This window comes from Dermacentor variabilis, chromosome 4 (assembly GCF_050947875.1).
Source record: "Dermacentor variabilis isolate Ectoservices chromosome 4, ASM5094787v1, whole genome shotgun sequence".
Lineage (NCBI taxonomy): Eukaryota > Metazoa > Arthropoda > Arachnida > Ixodida > Ixodidae > Dermacentor > Dermacentor variabilis.
The window spans coordinates 10,715,940-10,736,194 of record NC_134571.1 but is presented as its reverse complement, the minus strand read 5'-3'; the positions used below and the strand labels follow the sequence as shown (position 1 = coordinate 10,736,194).

At 50.7% G+C, this 20,255-nt stretch overlaps 1 protein-coding gene across 3 annotated transcripts in view; it reads right to left on the bottom strand.

Moving 5' to 3' along the window:
* The window catches only part of LOC142578660 (FRAS1-related extracellular matrix protein 2-like), a 300,678-nt gene that overhangs the window by 130,162 nt on the left and 150,261 nt on the right, over nt 1-20,255 (bottom strand). The window lies entirely within an intron of this gene.

Below are 20,255 nucleotides of genomic sequence, written 5' to 3'. Positions count from 1 at the left end.
AAGGGACGAACGAAAAGTGGCGGTAATTCCCTACTTTCATAAGGTTTCCCACAACCTAAAAAAGGTTGGGCAACGTTCTGGTGTAAACGTTGTGTTTACAGCAGCTAACAAACTCTTGAAGTTGAGTGTGATGAGCTGTCCCATGAGGAAACGAAAGCCTAGTTGCGCTACCGCGCACAAAGATCCTTTTGTTACATGCACTCGCAATGTTGTGTATAAGATCCCACTCTCGTGTGGGAAGTACTACGTGGGCCAGACGGGCAGATGTTTAAACGTGCGTCTGGCGGAGCATAGCAACAAAGTGGAGAGCATCGCAATAGATGGGCATCTGGCTGCCCATTGTAGAAAATGTGACGCGAAGGCACCATGCTTCCCGCTATTAAAACAAACTGTTGTTGTCTATCGCCACAGGAATAAGATTACGAGGGAAATTGTGGAAGAAGCCGAGATAGCCAGAGCAGGTGACGAGTGCGTTAGCACGCCGTCTATATTTTTATCAAGGAAAGAGCTTGAATTTTTGGGCATAATGGTCACATGACTGTTTTTTCCTCCTTCCCTTCAGTGTGTTCTATTGCAGTGGCGTCCCAGTGAGTATATATGTACTCACCAGCTGCAATAAATCAATTGTTGAAAGTTAGCGCTCGTCCTGTGTTCTGCTTGTCCCTGTGTCAAAATTTTTGCGCTATGTTTCCCAGTCTGAAAAGATGGTTGCCTTCACCGCATTCACAGTGAGCCCACAAAATGCTTCTTTCTTTCTAGTTCTTTGTGAAACCGATTTGAATGGGTCTTAAGCCCCGGGTTGTGCACTTTCACTAAGTACGCTCGATTGGTGGACATTTAGAAACGTTATTGTAGGATTGAGAAAACAGCAGGTAGATAATAAAATATATCGACTGGAAAAAGGCATGTGCATAGGAGCGGCTGCGCCCGTTCAGGCGAGCCTGAACACACTGCTTCCTTATCGCATGGGTTTCGGAGTATTCATTACTGCGAAGGGCCCTCAGGCAGGCCAAGAGGTGGAAGCGTAGTGTTTGACCTGCACGAAGATCACGTAATTGTCATCACCATGCTGACATGCGACCTTGTGCGTCTTGCATGATGTTGATATGTTTTTACGAGTAGGAGTGCCGAGAACTAAAAATGTTCAGAGATAATGTTAGACCAAGTGCCTTTGCGTGCTAGGAAAAACTGTTTGTGTTCCCTTGAATCCTGCTGCATTTGGAACCTTGCAATGTGAGTGTAACGTTGAACTTCATCTGTCGTAGTCCGTTCTCATGTAAGTGTAATAGTAAAGTAAAAACCCAGTATACACCGCTGGTAAATTTACTGTTTATTTCTCTGTCACACATACCCAGACAAATGTGAGGTGCTTCAGCGTTTGAATTACACTTTAGACAAGCATAACGTGAAATGGGAGTAAACCGCTCGTCCCGTATACCGCATTTCCGTTTCTATGTTCTTTACACTACGTAACTGTCGGGTTAAAACTTTACTGCCATGCCGACCGTGTTTTTGCACGTAAAAACGGGAGTATTTTTCATGCGTGTGAAGGTTGTTGCGGAGGATAGTCGGACTATTTTTTTACTCCCTTCACAAAGTTTTTGCGGCTATTCCTGAGAGTCATTCCTCAGAGCTCACCGGTTCTGGCGCCAAGTTTCGTGTTTTCGAGAATATGTCGCCTTGTCCCTGAATTAACCTAAACAAAATTTCACTTTGGTGCGAGCAATGGAAAATGTCAATGAATTTTTCTAAAACGAAAACAATGACATTTACCAGAGCCAGTAACGTTCAGTTAAGGTCATATTTTATGAACAAAATGTGCATAGAGAATGTGTCTACGTTAAGATATTTGGGCGTCCGTACATGGAATGATCACATTGATGAAGTAATTTCGAAAGCAAATAAAACACTTGGATTCATCAAGCGAAATTTGTATTTATCAAATCAGTCAACTAAACTATTAGCTTACACAGCTCTAGTTCGTTCAAAGATGGAATACGCTTCCATAATATGGAATCTAAATCAGACATACATAATAAACAAGCTTGAATTTTTACAAAATAAAGCAGCACGTTTCACTACTAAGACCTACTCTAGAACATCCAGCATCACGGCTATCAAAGAGTCCCTCCAATTGCCCTCTCTAGAAAAACGACGACTGTCAGCACGGCTTTCCCACTTCCACAGCTTGTATCATTACCCCGTCATCCTTTACTGAATCCCATATCAAACCCCCGCAACGAATTTTCCCCCGTCTCGACCATCCCTTCAAAGTGAGTCCCATGTTTGCGCGTACGAATCTCCTTCGACAATCACCGCTCTTTGTACCGAGGAGGAGGAGGAATGAACGTTTATTGTAAGAAACAGCGAGAAAGTGTCCTTTCTTCGCCCTAGGTGGGCGGCTCTCTTAGTCCAGAAAGCCGTTGGCTAATGCTGCAGCCCGGGCCCGGTCCACCAGACTTCGCTGATCTTCCAGGCTCTGTGCCTTTAACATTGCCTCCCACGTTTCTTCGATCGCTTGTAGCGGTTCTGAGGCATCATCTTCACTGTTTTTCTCGCGGTGCGGGCACACCAACACCATGTGTGGGAGCGTGTCTGGTACGTCACAATACCGGCATAGGTATGAGAATTTGGTGGGGTGCATTCGGTGCATGATAATTCCATGTACATACGTATTTGTTTGTAGTCTGCGGAGGGCGGTGGCTTCTTCCTTGCCTAATTTTGGATGAGGTGGAGGATATTGTCTTCTTTCCAGTCGGTAATGTTGCAATATTACGGCGTAGTTGATGGGAATGTCCTCCACCCTCGTCGCTCTCCGGAGACCGTGCGGCAGGAAATCCCGGCTGGTATGCTCTCGGGCGACAGCATGTGCTGCATCGTTTCCTGCCAGGTGTTCGTGGCCTGGGGTCCATGCGACGTAGGTGTCGGGTAGTTCTTGGCGTCTTGTTATTTCTTTGAGAATCTTCACTGCTGCGGCAGAAATTCGGCCTTTTCGTAAGTTTCTACATGCTGTTTGCGAGTCGCTCAAGATGATTGCTGTGTCTTTGCATGTGGCGATGCCGAGGACGATGGCCACTTCCTCCGCCGTTTCTGGATTTCTGGCCGGTATGGTGGCAGCGATTAGCTCCTTCCCTTGATTGTTGGTCACGGTAATTGCGTATGCTCTTCTACCTGGGTATTTTGCCGCATCTGTATATCTCGTGTTGGGGTTCTCTGAGTATTTCTTGCTAAGCGCCCTAACTCTTGCTTGTCTTCTGTCTTTGTGGTATGTTGCATGCATGTTGCGAGGTATTGGAGCGACTGAGATAGAGTCACGAAGAAGTGGCGGCAATCGAGCTTTCGCGTCTGAGTCTGCTATGAAGTTTTCGCTGTATGCGAGCTTGCGAAGTACTGCTCTTCCTGTTTGAGTCAGCTTAAGGCGTTCCAGCTGGCTGGCTCTGTGCGCTTCGCTCATTTCCTCCCAGGTGTTATGGAGGCCAAGTTTGAGGAGTGTCGTGGTTGAGGTCGTACTGGGGAGTCCTAGTGCGCTCTTGATTGCTTTTCTGATGATGATGTTGAGTTTTTCAATTTCAGCTTTCTTGAGGAGTAGATACGGGGTGCCATATGTGATCCGGCTTATAAGGAGTGCTTGGATTATTTGGACGGTTTCTTGCTCTTTAAGTCCTCTTCTTTGGGTGGTTATACGCCGAATGAGATGGGTTACTTGTGTTAGGGTCTTCTGAAGCTTCGGAAGTGTAGCTGCCCCAGAACCGTCTTTATGTATTGTGAGGCCAAGGACGCGGAGGGAGCCAACTTGAGGGATATCGATTCCATTGAGTCTAACGTTGGGATCTGGAGCGACGTAGGCTGGTCTTCCCCGGGTCCTTGCCTTGAGTATAAGTAGCTCTGATTTTTCGGGGGCGCACTGGAGACCGCATTTTGAGAGGTACTGTTCTATCTGATCGATTGCCTCTTGGAGAGTAGTTTGCTGTTGGCCGGTTGTGGACGCTTTTGTCCATAACGTTATATCGTCGGCGTATATTGCATGGCTTAAATATTCGATGCCATCGAGTCGTTGTGGGAGTTTAATCATTGCGAGATTGAACAGCAAAGGTGAAATGACTGACCCTTGTGGAGTTCCTTTGTTGGGCATTTCGAACTTGTCGCTTCGGATGTTGCCTATACCCACCGTAGCCGTGCGATCTTTGAGAAAGTCGTGTACGTATTGGTAGGTCCGGATTCCGCAGTTTGTATCTTGGAGATTTTGGAGGATTGCTTCATGCTTCACATTATCGAAGGCTCCTTTTACATCTATTGTTAAAATAGAGAACTTCTTGTGGCGCTCTAGGTGGTCCAAGAGGTCTTCCTTGAGCTGTAGTAGTATATCTTGTGCTGAGAGGAGCTGTCGGAAGCCAAACATTGTGTCGGGCATGAGTCCTGAGTCTTCGAGGTATGTGGTGAGGCGATCGTGAACCATGTGTTCGAGCAGCTTTCCAGCGCAGGAAGTAAGGGAGATTGGTCGTAGGTTGCTGATTTGCAGTGGCTTGTTGTGTTTTGGGATCATAATTACTTTTGCGTGCTTCCATTCTGCTGGGAGCACACCTTTTTCCCAGCAGTTATTCATGTAGTCGAGGAGTCCATTTAGGGCCTTGTCTGGGAGGTTTCGTAGGATCTTGTTGGTCACCTTGTCATTTCCTGGCGATGTGTTACGGGTCAATTTGGCAAGGGCGGCATGGAGTTCAGGAAGCGTGAAAGGGCTATCGAGGGTGAGGTTTGGTTCGCCTTTGTACGGTAGGGGATCGGTAACCTTGGGGGCATTGTCTCCGACAAGTTTACGCTTGATTTCTTCCAGAATTGGTTTGTCTGTTCCTGGATGGGAGTTAATGATTTTCTTGAGGTCATGTCTTTGCTGGGTCTTGGTTCTGGTGGTAGCTAGAAGGGCTCGCAGTATATGCCAGGTCTTCTTCGTGCTGAGTGTGCCTTGAAGTTGGTCGCACAGTTTATGCCAATTCTGCCTGGTGAGCTGATCTCCGTATTCTTCTGCTTGCTTTGTTATGTGAGCGATCCGTCTCTGCAGTTTGCGGTTAAGTTTCATCTTTTTCCACCGCCTCAGTAGTCCTCTTCTGGCATCCCAAAGATGTAGGAGGTGAGAGTCTACGGCCGGCGTGTCCATCGTGAGTTGGATGACTTTAGTATGCTTCTCCGCCGTCTTGACCACTTTGGTGAGCCACTCTTCAATGTTTTCGATGTTTTCTTCTATGTCGTCTTCTCGGAAGGCCTTCCAATCCGTCAGCTTTGCCGTTCCTGTTCTACTTGGCTTCTTATGGTGCAGGATTTCAAGCTGAAGGATGTGGTGGTCGCTGCCGAGATTTTCTTCCAGTCGGGTCCATTCCGCCTTGGATATTCCTACTGTAAAGGTGAGGTCGGGATTTGTGTCCCTGGACACACTGTTGCCTATTCGGGTCGGTAGTTTAGGATCATTCCAGAGGGTGAGGTGATTTTGTTGCGCCGAATCGTGCACTCGCGCTCCTTTCTTGGTCGTGTGCTGGTAACCCCATGCTGTGTGGGGGGCATTAAAATCCCCCATTATTACGAGTTTATGTCCTTTAGATAGTTTTCTGGCTTGCGTAATGAAGTTTACAAAGTCGGATAACGGATCCCTGGGTGGGCTATATAAGCATAGTACGTATAGTCTTTGGTGTGTCTTCTTCTCAGGTAGCACTTCCACTAGGGTGTGTTCCACAGTTGTTCCCTGAATTGTGTGATCCTGCGTGGTCAGATTTTTCTTCGTCAGGATGGCTGTTCTGTGAGATCCGGTGTGTGTATCATATCCCTGTATGCGCAGATTGGTGTAATAAGTTTCTTGGATAGCGATGATATCTGGTTGTTCCAGTTTGGTCAGTTCTTGGAGGTTTGTTCTTTTGGTTCGGATAGAGCGACAGTTCCATTGCCACAGCTTCATTGGGAGTTGTGGTAATCTCTTCTTGGTATCACTCGCCATCTTGTTCGATATCGTTCTCTTCGCCCCGGGCCATGGATTCCGGTCTGGCTGCATTGTGGAGGTCTTTACGTGCTTTCTTGCGAGCCGTGTCGGTGTTGTTGAGTAGCTTTTCTACTGTGGCTTTCGTTACGTGGTTCTGCTTGGCATAGGACATGAAGTTGCTGAGGTCTTGGAGAGTAGCATGGATAGGGGCCAGCTGAGCGGTGATGTGTTGCAGGAGCTGTTGTGTTATCTCCTTTGCAAAAGTGGCCATGGCCTCCTGTATCTGCTTCCGCACCTCCATTGTTACGATTTCCTTGATTCTTTCTTCTGTAAGGGGCGGTGGGATGTTTGGAATTCCTTGAGGTTTCGAGGCTTGATTGGCGGTGTTTTGTTCTTTGCACCTTTGTATGAGCTTGTCAATGAGGGCTTGCTGATTTTGGAGTTGTGCTCGCAGGTCTCGTTCGGTTTCCGTGGGTTCTTGTGCTCGTGTGTTTCCTTCTGCCGCGTCTGCATACGTGACTCGCTTTTGTGGGTTGCGTGTACGGGATCCAGATCGTGATCTTGACCGGGGTCCATCGTTTGCTTGACCACTTGTTGATTTGGAGTCACCTCTGGATCTGCGTGGACTCTGTAGTGAGGTACTGCTTAATTCGGATAGTGCCGGAAAGTCTGAGTCTGAATTTGAGTTCCATCTGCGTTGCTGCTTTTGGATCTTCTTTTCCCATTGCAGTCTGATCTTGTACGGTGGTGGATTTGGCTTCAGTTTATGTCGGCACCCCTTCCCTGCTGTCTCATGGGGTTGTTGACAGATTTTACAACTGGGTTGGCAGTCATGTTCTTCCGGTTGATTTTCCATCCCGCACATGTAGCAGAAGTTGATAAGGGGTTTCGGGCAGATATCTTGCCGGTGCCCTAGTTCTCCGCAGGCTCTGCAGTATTGCACAGATTTCCTGTATGGTTTGCAGCGGTAGTCACAGCATTTATATATGATGTTGTATGGGACGTGCGGTCCGTCGAAGTAGATGAGTGCTGTTGACGATCTTCCCAGCATGCGTGCTGCGAGAACCGTGTATCTTGCGGATACTCGTAGCCCCTGTAGTAGTTCTTCTTCGCTCGTGCCTTTTTCTTTTTTTTCATCTTGTTTGCATTTCTTTCTTTTTCTTTCTTCTTTATTTTTTGTCGCGTTCGGTAACCTGTACTACGGTGTTCCATATTGCCTTTCCCCTCCAATTGTGTTTGAAATATCTTGTCGTTATACCCTCCCCCTCCCCTATGTAATGTCCGCAAACGCCTTTTTGGGGTATCTGACTAAAGAAAATTGGTCGAACCGTATTTCCTCGTAGCGTAGGAAACAAAGACGACAAAACGACGCGATGGCTGGCTTGCTGCTGCAGCTGGAGCTTCGGCGGAAGTTCAGTAGGCGTACTGCTTGCGTGCACGCGTAACCAAAGAAATGCGGCCGTGCTCCGTATACGCAGCTTTCACTACTCAGCCAGCTTACAATTATAAACTGCTCAGTTTTGCGCCGAAGCAAGGGATCCGCACTGCTCTACGTACTTCTCTTTGACCTCAGCTAAAGTCAGCACACCAAATATTTCGGCCGATGCACCGCCCGGCATGTTTTCTGATAGCGTCCGTGCCTGTCGCCGAATATATAGGCTTAACTTTAAGGAGACTGAGATTCTTAGGGATTGCGGAGTATAATGGTAGCTTTTATTCACGTGTTATTGAGCAAGGTTCTAGATCCCGTGATTTTAAACTGCCTACGGCTGGTTTCTAATCATGTGATCTAAAACTCCGTACGTCGTAAAGTCGGCTAATGACATCCTTTTGCTACGTTTCTTAGAGGTGATAGTAAAATGACGTAATGTAGTGCATTTTACTCTAGCATGCATGCCAGAGTAATCCTTTAATAAAAAGAAGCTTTCAAACCGCATGAACGCCGAGAACCCCGATCTCGGCTAATGTTAGCTAACAGTGTACGCCATGTTAGCGTATACTATAGTGTTCCGAAACGCCTACGTTACTTAAAGTCTGCTCCAACGTTTTAGCCACAATTTAGCAACGTTTCAGCAAAATTCAGGGGGAATTTAGCGAGATTTATTATTTTACTTAACAACATGCTTAAAAAGTTATGGCAACACTGCCAGAACGTCGTTACAGAAAGCTGGGCAGCCTTTTAGAAATTTGTTGGGTCCGAAAAGTCTGCACTTTGTAATTGTATACCTTATTTATGGTAAATAAGCTTTCAAACTCGCCAGAATGTTTCGCATTACGATATAGTAACACGGAGATGAAGTGGATAGTAGCCATTTGGATCAAGTAGCTGTCGCCGTATTATGCCTATGCTTTCACCTCCTCACGACTAAAATCGCTACAGAAAGCTACGCAAAAATCCGAGTGTCTCGACTGCTCTGCCAATCAAGGAAGGGCCAGCTATTTCGGGAAAAGGCGATTTTTCAGCCTTCTGGCTCTGTTTCTTCAACCGGCGCGCTTTGTAGCGAGAGTCAACATGCGAAACACCAGGGAAAGCAGGGCGCTCGGCACATCAAAAGCTGCGCGTCCCACCACCCGAGGCGCAGCGAGGCTAAGTGGGAGGAGACGGCTCGGGCACCCATCTGGCCGGACGGGGCGAGCAAGCGGCCCGAGTGAACCGAAAGCCCGCCACGCTCTGCCGGTGGCGCGTCACTCAAGCCGGGCCAGGCTGGCGAGATTAACGAGACCGCTGCGAACGCGTGATAGCGCCAGCTCGGTAAACAACGGGGCTGCAGCCACTCCTTGCTTGCAGCGAAAGCCCGGCGACGTCGGTGCATTACGGAAGCACCTTTCGATAATCTCCGACGAGTGAATAAAAATGTTAATAAAAGAGCAAGAAAGGCAAAATTTAAAGTTATCATATTGTACATAAACTGAAAATTGTCGTTTCAAGACGTTTTAAGTGTTATCGTAATATATATTACCTTTCAATGACTAGCTTATGTATTACATGAAGGGGTCCAGAGCAGCAAGAGGAAAATAAAAAGTCGCAGTTCACCGAAAACGGCGAAGCATCAATTGCGATAGCAAATCATTAGACAGCTGTACGAAGAAAGGGCAGTAGCTTTATCGGCTATATAAGTTATAGTAAACATATTGTTACACGGCAAAATTAAAAAGCATGGTGTCACGCGTGCTTACATGACCAGATCTCATATATTAACCGCGGACACTCGCTGTCAGTACGCTGGCGCGATGAAGAGCGGCAATAGTAGCGAGCGAACGCCCTGTGCTGCTTTTAGCTTAAACACGTCCCGAAGCTAGATATTACGCGACCGCCAATACTAGGGCTCGCCAGAACAGCACGCAAACGAAGCCAAAAGCCATTTTGGCTCTTTTTGCCTTTGTACCCGCTGCAGATTACCTCCAAGGCCCAGCTATCGTACGCCAAGACTCAAAAATATGCAAGTGGCACGTAGCTGGTGTTACGGTTCACTTCGTGCGGCAGTGAATGGAACAGACGGCAAACGCCTGGGACACGGCGTGCCTAATCGTCACGCTCGCGAACATGAAAAGACTTGTCCGTAGGGTGCGTGCGACGGTATTGTGCGCGGAATGTGGAATCTTACTGATCTCCAACCCTACGTTTAACCCATCAACGCCAAGAGGTGGCTTCCCTCCCGTGCCCCCCCTCTGCGTAGGTTGACCCGACGTGTCCTGACAAGGTCCTCTACCAGGGAGCAGCAGAGAATGAGGTCGCTGGGATGGTGGAGGCTATAAGAAAGCCAGCGAGCCGCCACGCGTAGACGCATATTCTCTGCAATTGCATGCAAGTGCACGCACGCTGAACGTTTCTGCATGTTTCTTTTTTTTTTTTTGGAGGGCACCGCTCACCCGTGATGATGTAATAAGCTTCTGTTATTTGTTTTCACTCCACCACGTCTTCTCTGCAGAACATTCTCCGATGGTCAACCTGGTTCTAGCTCCAAGCAGACACTGTTGAAAGTCACAAAACCCCGTCCCCATAACACTGGACAGAACCGAGTTAATGTTGTTTGCAATCGCTTGGAGATACTCAGCTTATTTTTTTGCATTGCGAAGGTGTATACGTGGTTTCAGTTTGCGGTGTATTGCGGCAAAGAATTTGAGACCGAAATACGGTGTGCGCTGCCTGGCGAGTGCTACGCAGCGAGTGCGCTACCCTAGCGCACTCGCGATCCACCAGATACAGCAGCAACCGCGCGCGTCCGTCGGCGGGACGACGCAATTTCGAGGCAGAAAACAGCCCCGTGTTACGTTTCGCCTACGACGCGCGGTTTAGCCGGCGCGGCTGCAACAAAGCGGCAGACATTTTTGGCCTGTTCGGCGCCGCCGCTACGCCTCCCCGCCAAGCGCGTCCAGGCATGTTCCGATGCCACGTGTCTTCTTGTGCGTGTGTGAGTGTATGTGCATATTGGTGCCCACGCTTGTCGAAGCGCGGCAGCCGGGGAGAGGAGCTCCCAACAACTGTGAAGCGAGGGGGTCTGACAGGCGCCGACACGACAGTATGAGCCACCTTCTTCTCCCCATTGTGCCCGACCGGCGCCGACACGACAGTATGAGCCACCTTCTCCTCCCCATTGTGCCCGACCGGCGCCGACACGACAGTATGAGCCACCTTCTCCTCCCCATTGTGCCCGAACGGCGCCGGCACGACTGCGCCACCTTATCCCATTGTGCCCGAGCGGCACCGTCACGTGCTCGTCTATAGAGGGGTTCCTTCTTGCCCTCAACTGCGAGAGTATAAAAGCAGCTGCCCCCGGACGCCAAAGAGGGCTCCGATTTCTTCTGTTGAGTAACGTGCTCTCCCGTCTCTCTACTTCGGTCAACCTGACCGCCAACTCTTTGCGATGTTAGAATAAACAAGTTGTTTTGTTGTTACCAGTCGACTCATGCTTTGCCGGGACCTTCGGATGCTTCCAGTTGTACCCCAGGCCGCCAGGCCAACGCTACCCTTGGGGCTTGCGACCCAGGTGCAACAACGGGCGTCAGCGCCGAGTTCCCAACAACTCGTACCAGCGGTGCGATTACAACAACTGTCTGCCAGCGGTGAGATCGCGACAACGGAGGCCAGCAGCGAAGATATGCAGTTGACTGTATGCTGAGCAGCTCAACGACCATCCGGGAGCAGTGCAACGAGCCCGGTGTGATGACTGGTTGCCTGCAGCGGAACGACTGCGCTGGATTCTTGGCTACGAGGTTTGGTGAGTGCGGGACTTCTTCTGAGCTTTGCCAGGCTTTTGTTAGTGTCAGAAACAGAGCTGGTAATTGTGGTTGTCGTTGCTGCCGGGTTAGTTTGCGGCAAGACAATAATAGGCAGTAGAGAAAGCAGCATTCAGAGCAGCCATGGATTTGAAGTCGTTGCGCAAACCGAAATTGCTGGAGCTTGCAAGAGAGTTGGGTCTGGATGTCTCGGACAAACTCAGAAAACCAGAACTGCTAAAGGCTATTCTTGAGTTAGAGGCTGAGGATGACGAGCTGTCGGAATGCCTTGAGACTATTGAGGAGAGGTCAGAGAGACAGGAGCGCGAACTTAAAGAGCAGAAAGAAAAAGAAGAGCGCGAACACGCTTTGGAAATGAAGCGTCTCGAGGTAGAGATGGAACGCGCTCGTAATGGAAGTCAGGCACACGGTGCAGGAGAACGCGTATTGTTCAAAATGACTGACCTGATGCGGCCGTTTAAGCTTGGAGAGGACATTGGTTTGTTCCTGGTTAACTTTGAGCGAACGTGCGAGAAGCAGGGGTTCTCTCGGGAAACGTGGCCACAGCGCTTGCTCACTTTGTTACCCGGCGAGGCGGCCGACGTAGTCGCTCGCTTGGATAGAGAGGAGGCAGAGGATTTCGACAAAGTGAAATCGAGTCTGCTAAAAAAGTACAGACTGTCAGCGGAGGCGTTCCGTCGGAAGTTTCGGGAAAGTGAGAAAGGCAAGAGTGAGTCATATACAGAGTTTGCGTACAGGCTTATGTCAAACATGCAGGAGTGGCTCAAAGAAGAGAAAGCGTTTGGTGACCACGAGAAAGTTCTGCAGTGTTTCGGGCTAGAACAGTTTTATAGTCGGTTACCTGAGAACGTGCGGTACTGGGTCTTGGATAGGCCAGACGTTTGTACGGTGGCTAAAGCCGCTGAGCTAGCCGAGGAGTTTGTGACGCGTCGGGCTCGCGGAGCTAAGGACGGTCAAAAGGGTGAATTTGGCTCGAAGTTTGAGAGGCCGAAGTTCACGCCCATGAGATTAAAGGGGGACACACGTAGTGCGGATGCGAGTGAAAGCAGTCCGACAGAACGTAAGGATACGGCGGCAGCCGAAGCCGAACGCAGAAAGCGGTTCGAGATGAGGCAAGCGCGCGTGTGTTATACGTGCCAGAAGCCGGGTCACTTTTCGGCGCAGTGTCCGGAAACAAAACCAAAAGTTGTGTTTTTGTCAATATGCAGCACTGACGAGAACATGAAGCTTCTCGAGCCTTACATGCGAGACCTCCTCGTGAACGGGAAAGAGTGCCGAGTGCTTCGCGATTCCGCAGCTACGATGGATGTAGTTCACCCCTCTTACGTAGAACCCCATATGTTCACGGGCGAGTGCGCATGGATCAAGCAAGCCGTGGAAGCTCATAGCGTGTGTCTGCCGGTAGCAAAGGTGCTTATCGAAGGACCTTTCGGAGCGCTTGAGACGGAGGCCGCAGTGTCATCTATGCTGCCCCCCCAGTACCCGTACCTATTAACGCGATAGCGTTAAGGAGCTCGTGTCGCAGAAAAGCCGGTGTCGTCGGCGTCGGTGTCGGGTGTCGGCGTCGGCGTCCGCGGCGTTGGCCGTGAGCGATAAATCATGGCAGGCACTTCATAAATAAAACGCAACTTCCAAGATGGGCTGGGTGGGAATCGAACCAGGGTCTCCGGAGTGTGAGGCGGAGACGCTACCACTCAGCCACGAGTTCGATGCTTGAAAGCGGTACAAAAGCGCGTCTAGTGAATGCGGTGTTGCCTTAGAAACGAGCCGTAGAAAGTTATACTGCGGTGTATATCGGTAATTATGAGCATGTAACTTACAGAAGTCGCATTTACACGAATAGCGAAGTACGTTTCCGCTACATTTCTTCTGCGCTTACCACACACGCAGAGCCATCTTGCGTCAAACAATAGACCCCCTCCTCTCAATGTACGGCGCTGCCCCGACAGGTATCGCGCCGCGCGCGCATTGGGGCTGTGCGCGGACCGGTGCCAGGCGCCTCGCGTCCCCGACTCCCTCTCCCCTGACGACGCTTCGCCGTGCTCCCACACGGGTTGCAGAATCAAGCGCCGTTCCTTTCTTTAGTTTACTATCTATCTATCTCTCTGCCCGTGCCGATCACGACGTTTGGCTGGCGTAGATCGTTTCCCCCTCCGAGACACCGAGTTCTTTGCTTCGTTCCGTTTGTTCAGGCGCGCGTTTCGTTGCCGCGCCGAACGCTGCGTTGCTCGACGCTCACCGCGTGATAGGTGGGCGCAGAGTCCGATGCGGGGCGCCTCGTAAGTGATCACTGTCTGAGCGCATTGTCTTACACCCCTTGGCGGGTCGACGGCAACGCTGTCGCGTTCCACTCTTGCAGGCGAAGCTTAAGCGTCCTCCAATTTTTTTCGAACAGGTCCGATCACCTCCTGCGCGAGAAGGGGCTTTTGTTTGGTGAGGCTAGCGTTCAGGCCTTAACCAGATCGAAGGTTCGGGAGCTCGCTGCAAAGGCGGTAGTTGCGGGGCCGACGTTGGCGAACAATGAAAAAGGGTCAGAGGCGCAGCAAGCTGATATTCAGAGCACGCCCGAACTGAATAAAATTGAGCCTGTAGCGTTGAAGGCGCCAGATACTGGAGAGGAAATGCCCGATAAGGGAAAGTTAGAAGAGCTATCTGCAGATTTGCTCATCGCGCCTACGTCAGACGGACTTAATAGGTTGCTAAAAGTCAGCCGGTCGGCTTTGATAGCCGAGCAAAAAAAGGATGGCAGCCTAGAAAACGTGCGCTGCAATGTCAAGGAAGGTATCGCCAAGAAAAATGCTCACTTTGTGGAAAGAGGTGGAGTCCTGTACCGGAAGTATCTAGACCGCAGAGGAGTGGAGTTCGATTAGCTGATCGTGCCTCAATGCTATCGTCAGGATCTGTTGCGCTTGTCGCACGGGGGTTCGTGGTCCGGACACCTAGGAGTTAAGAAAACTAAGGACCGTCTCTTGCAAGAGTACTATTGGCCAGGGTGTTTTCGGGACGCAGACCATTTCGTGAGGACATGTGACACCTGTCAGCGGGTGGGCAAACCAGGGGACAAATCGAGGGCGCCGTTGAGATTGGTACCTATCATTACGGAGCCTTTTAGACGGCTCGTTATTGATACAGTGGGACCTCTGCCGGTAACAGCCACGGGGTACAGACACATTTTGACTGTGATGTGCCCAGCGACAAAGTTCTGAAGCAGTGCCGCTTAAAGAACTCAGCTCAGTTGAGATAGTCAATGCACTACTGTCCATATTTGCGCGAGTTGGTTTCCCTGCGGAAATCCAATCAGATCAGGGCACAGTGTTTACTAGCGCTTTGACGACAACTTTTCTCGAAAGGTGTGGGGTAAAGCTGTTACACAGCTCAGTGTACCACCCACAGTCGAATTCCGTTGAGAAGCTCCACTCCGTCATGAAGCGCGTGTTGAGAGCCTCGTGTTTTGAACATCAAACTGACTGGGAGCTGTGTCTGCCTGGGGTGATGTTTGCATTACGGACCGCGCCGCATGCAGCTACGGGGTTTTCGCCAGCTGAGCTGGTGTACGGTCGCTCGCTTCGGTCTCCGCTTCGCATGCTTCGAGAATCGTGGGAAGGCAGAGGCGACGACCCAGTCGTGGTGGAGTACGTGCTCAAGCTCCTCGAACGCTTAAGAAGGGCACAGGAGTTGTCAGGTGAAGCAATGGCAAAGGCCCAGCAGAGGGCCAAGGTTTATTATGATCGGACCGCCAGGGCCCGTCGTTTTGAGGTGGGCGATGAGGTCATGATATTGCGCACATCGCTAAACAACAAACTAGACGTGCAGTGGGAGGGCCCAGCACGAATTGTTCAGAAACTGTCGGACGTTAACTACGTGGTGAGTCTGCCAGGAAAGCGGAAAGCACAGCAAGTTTACCACTGTAATCTGCTCAAACCTTATAGACAAAGGGAAGCAGTGGTGTGCATGATGGTAAACGTTCCTGAAGAGCTTCCGGTCGAGCTTCCGGGACTAGGCTCAGTGACGAACAGGAAAGACACCGATCAGGTCATTAGTGACTTAGTCAGTGGAGCATCGCTGTCGCCTGAGCAGAAAACCGAACTACACCAGCTCTTACAAGAGTTTCAAGGTCTGTTCTCTGAGAGGCCTGGTAGGACTTCTGTACTTACTCATGATATAGAACTTACCTCCCCAGAGCCAGTACGATCCAAGGCGTACCGGGTGTCACCCCGCCAGAGCGATATTATGGAGGCTGAGGTAAAGAAAATGCTACAGCTCGGTGTTATTGAAGCAGGTGAGAGTGATTATACCTCCCCTTTGATTTTAGTTGAGGTATCGGGCAAGGAACCTCGTCCTTGCGTCGACTACCGCAGGCTTAATTCCATCACTAAGGATCAAATTTATCCGATCCCTAACATCGAGGAGCGCCTTGAGAAAGTTAGTAGCGCTCAGTTTATTTCCACCCTAGATCTTGTCAGGGGTTATTGGCAGGTTCCACTTACAGAAGAGGCTAGTAGGTATGCGGCGTTCATTTCACCAATGGGAACATTCCGTCCTAAAGTGTTGAGTTTTGGTTTGAAGAACGCGCCATACTGTTTTTCAAGCCTCATGGATAAAGTGTTGCGGGGACAGCAAGAATTCGCTTTACCGTATCTAGACGACGTAGCGATATTCTCCGCATCCTGGTCTGAGCATATGGCACACTTGCGGGCAGTGCTAACCCGCCTGCGCGAAGCGGGCTTGACAGTCAAGGCTCCTAAGTGCCAGTTAGCACAGGCCGAGGTTGTCTACCTCGGTCACGTGATTGGTCGGGGTCGTCGCCGCCCCGCTGAAATAAAGGTGGCCGCTGTGCGAGACTTCCCGCAACCGCGCACGAAGACCGATATTCGGTCGTTCTTAGGTGTCGCCGGCTACTATCAGAGGTACATCCCCAGGTACTCTGATATCGCGGCTCCCCTGACGGATGCTCTAAGAAAAACAGAGCCCCAAACAGTCGTCTGGGACGAGACAAAGGAAAGAGCCTTTAGCGCCCTAAAGAGTGCCCTAACAAGCCAGCCGGTGCTACGATCGCCAGACTATACAAAAGGGTTCGTTGTTCTGTGCGATGCTAGTGAGCGAGGCATGGGCGTTGTACTGTGCCAACGGGAAAATGGAGAAGTAGAACACCCCGTCCTGTATGCTAGTCGTAAGCTGACCAGTCGTGAGCAGGCGTATAGCGCCACCGAGAAAGAGTGTGCATGTCTCGTGTGGGCCGTTCAGAAATTGTCATGCTATCTAGCCGGCTCGAGGTTTATCATTGAGACGGATCACTGCCCTCTCCAATGGCTGCAGACCATCTCTCCCAAAAATGGCCGCCTCCTGCGCTGGAGCCTCGCTTTGCAACAATATTCCTTTGAGGTGCGTTACAAAAAGGGGAGTCTCAACGGTAACGCCGATGGCTTAAGTCGAAGCCCCTAACGTAGGAATCAGCCTCAAAATTGTTTGTTACTGATGTTTTTCTTCCTGAGGCAGGATTTTTTAACATATTGTTTTTGTGTAGTGTTTCAAAGTGATGACATGCTTTCTAGTGCAATTTTCCAATTTGTGGACGCGTTCTGAGTGCTGCTAGACTACTGTAAGGAACTAGGCAGTGGTATAAAAGGGGAAAGAGCCTGGCAGGGCTTAGTGAGGGTTGTGCCGTGCTTGCTGACTAAGCGGTTGAGTTTCAGCGTAGTTCTAACGCTTGCCGGGAACAAGAACAAAAATGTGAACTCTCCCGAAGTCACTTTGCAGTGTCCCGTGCGAACCTGAACGAGAGAACGAGGCCTTCTCTGTGCGCTGCGCTCAAGAAACGTCGAGGGACGCCCGACTTCGGTTATGAGCATCATCGAGCGACATCCCTCCGGACAGCGGATGCAGTCCCCTGACCATCGGGATCTCCTTCCCCCGGCGGGGCGGTCTGTTACGTTTCGCCTACGACGCGCGGTTTAGCCGGCGCGGCTGCAACAAAGCGGCAGACATTTTTGGCCTGTTCGGCGCCGCCGCTACGCCTCCCCGCCAAGCGCGTCCAGGCATGTTCCGATGCCACGTGTCTTCTTGTGCGTGTGTGAGTGTATGTGCATATTGGTGCCCACGCTTGTCGAAGCGCGGCAGCCGGGGAGAGGAGCTCCCAACAACTGTGAAGCGAGGGGGTCTGACAGGCGCCGACACGACAGTATGAGCCACCTTCTTCTCCCCATTGTGCCCGACCGGCGCCGACACGACAGTATGAGCCACCTTCTCCTCCCCATTGTGCCCGACCGGCGCCGACACGACAGTATGAGCCACCTTCTCCTCCCCATTGTGCCCGAACGGCGCCGGCACGACTGCGCCACCTTATCCCATTGTGCCCGAGCGGCACCGTCACGTGCTCGTCTATAGAGGGGTTCCTTCTTGCCCTCAACTGCGAGAGTATAAAAGCAGCTGCCCCCGGACGCCAAAGAGGGCTCCGATTTCTTCTGTTGAGTAACGTGCTCTCCCGTCTCTCTACTTCGGTCAACCTGACCGCCAACTCTTTGCGATGTTAGAATAAACAAGTTGTTTTGTTGTTACCAGTCGACTCATGCTTTGCCGGGACCTTCGGATGCTTCCAGTTGTACCCCAGGCCGCCAGGCCAACGCTACCCTTGGGGCTTGCGACCCAGGTGCAACAACGGGCGTCAGCGCCGAGTTCCCAACAACTCGTACCAGCGGTGCGATTACAACACCCGTGTCGCAGAAAAACTGCTGTGGGACGTCGTTTCGGCAAAACGATTTTCGAACCACCTATACCCAGGCCCTCCATGTGGCGCGAAGAAGCTACTGAATTAATGGAATTTCTCAAGCTAAAACACGCAGAAAAATTGTAAAGTACGACTTACACACAACCTACAGACATGATACCGTCGGATTGTAGTTTGATTATACGAGAAAACAATTCTGATATGAAAAAAAAAACTCAAAGGAGCCCCTTCAGTCATAGAGTTTCTCACTACATTACCTAGAGGGAAATCTGGCGCTGCTGCGCTGTGGTATGCATGGGAATGCCGGTATATTGTGGATTCGGATTGGCATCGTTCTCGTAGAGACAGGACAGCTAGAAGACGCGCTTGGCAAATACCGTTCCGTCTGCCACAATGATTCATTTTCTACTAGAACAGCATGTGAAAAGCTGTTTTAGCTTTATTATTACGCGAAAACATGTTTTATTTAACTATGAGAACTTGTTATTGTGTGTACGACTTCATGTTACGTAAAAAGTATCAGCGGGCCGCTAAAGTTGGAGGACAGACGACAAGGTTCGAGCTCGCTTTGAAACAGTTGGTCGTCTGTTCTTGCTTTTCTTCGCTTGGTCATGCATCGTGGGTGAGTAAAGATGTAATATGCGTGAATAGAAACATTTTATGAACATTTTACTTTGAGAACGCGTTATTTGCGTAGCCATATCCACGTTTTAGACGAAGCCTCTTACAACATCAGCCAACACGAGCCTCGCAGACACATATACCGACATTCCCATGACGGCACGGTGCCCCTTAATAATTTCCCATATACGGTGGCGCCAGATTACCCTCTAGGTGTCATAGTGAGAAACTCTATGCCTTGAGCGTTTCTAGCATCCACAAACCGACAACGGCGTCCGCTATTTTCGCGTGCCGGCGCGTGAGTATCTTGGAGGCCACGGAGCGACGCGCCCGGTTCCTTGCAAAAAAAAAAAACCATCCAGATGGCGCTAGCCTCCGGCCCACATCACGCTGCATCACGGCCCACGTAAAAGGCCGTGTTTCTACCAGAAAGCCCGCCTTCGTGCATGCGTTCGCGGCCAGCGTTTCGCGGTAAACATTATGGTTACATACGCTCCAGCTGCCGAGAAGCATGAGAAGCAGTCCGGGATCTTTGAGGTTAAGCGTCCCGCATCTTATCTACCGTTGCTAAACCGGCGCTTCGCGGGAAATCCGCGGTGAGGGGAGAGCGTGGGAGAGAGGGCATCGCCTCGAAATAGCAGATACGGCGACGCGACGCCGCGGGCAGATGCTGTTATCTGGGGCCGAATCTTATAACGGTTCGGTTGGGGAACCGTTCCTTTGGCCTCACCTGATTGGCCAAAATTTTGATTACGTCACAGGTCGTCAGAGGCAGCGGGGCGGTATCGCAATTTTCGAATACGTCACGCATCTGTCAATCATCTTCAAAGCGAACCGGTCGTAGGAACCGGAGAAGGGGTAGTCCGCTTTGGGTTCCGTTGCTGTGGCTTGGCTGTTGGCTTGTGACCCTGGCCGCGCGCGCCGGTCGCGCGTCCCCGGAGACGTGCGGGCGTCGCGCGCGCGTGCGTTGGTTGCTTCGGAGGCTATTGCTTGCCTTCGTCGTCTGCTTGGCGTTGCTCTTTCGGTGTCGACCACGGCTGGAAATGCGATACGCTTTCGAAGAAGTGACGGATAATGAGTTGCACCGCCCTTTCTGGCTTTCTAAGTAGACCTTTTGCAGGCTACGCTATCAAATGGAGGAGACTCGGGTGCAAGCGTACGAGTGGCCATTCCACGCAGAGGAAGGGATATTGAGCGCTGCGGTTCATCGGCACCGGCCTGCAGCTCTCAGAGCTCAGTCGGACGCGAAGGATTAATCAGAATTGCCTAGATCTCTGCTGCCGGCATTGTCCACAAAGTTGCTCTCGCAATTACTGTGTTGGCCGGTTGAAGGGCTGGGTCAGCTTTGCCGTGACTTCAGCTTCAAAGTCAATGCCAAGGAGATATTTGCATGGTGAGATCGAATTCCCAGTGCTATCGCCAGTGCGAATAGCTCGCAGATCGCCGTTCAGCATTCAGAAGGGTTCAACCTAGGCTGGTTCAGCGCCTCCTTCGTTCGGCTGATAAAACTATACAGTCAGGAGGGGAAGGTATTGTGGAGCTCTCTTATTTGGCTGCCCTTTTTTCTCTAGTTCGGGAGTGCCATACTTTGTTTCTGACCCGCCGTGGTTGCTCAGTGGCTATGGTGTTGGGCTGCTGAGCACGAGGTCGCGGGATCGAATCCCGGCCACGGCGGCCGCATTTCGATGGGGGAGAAATGCGAAAACACCC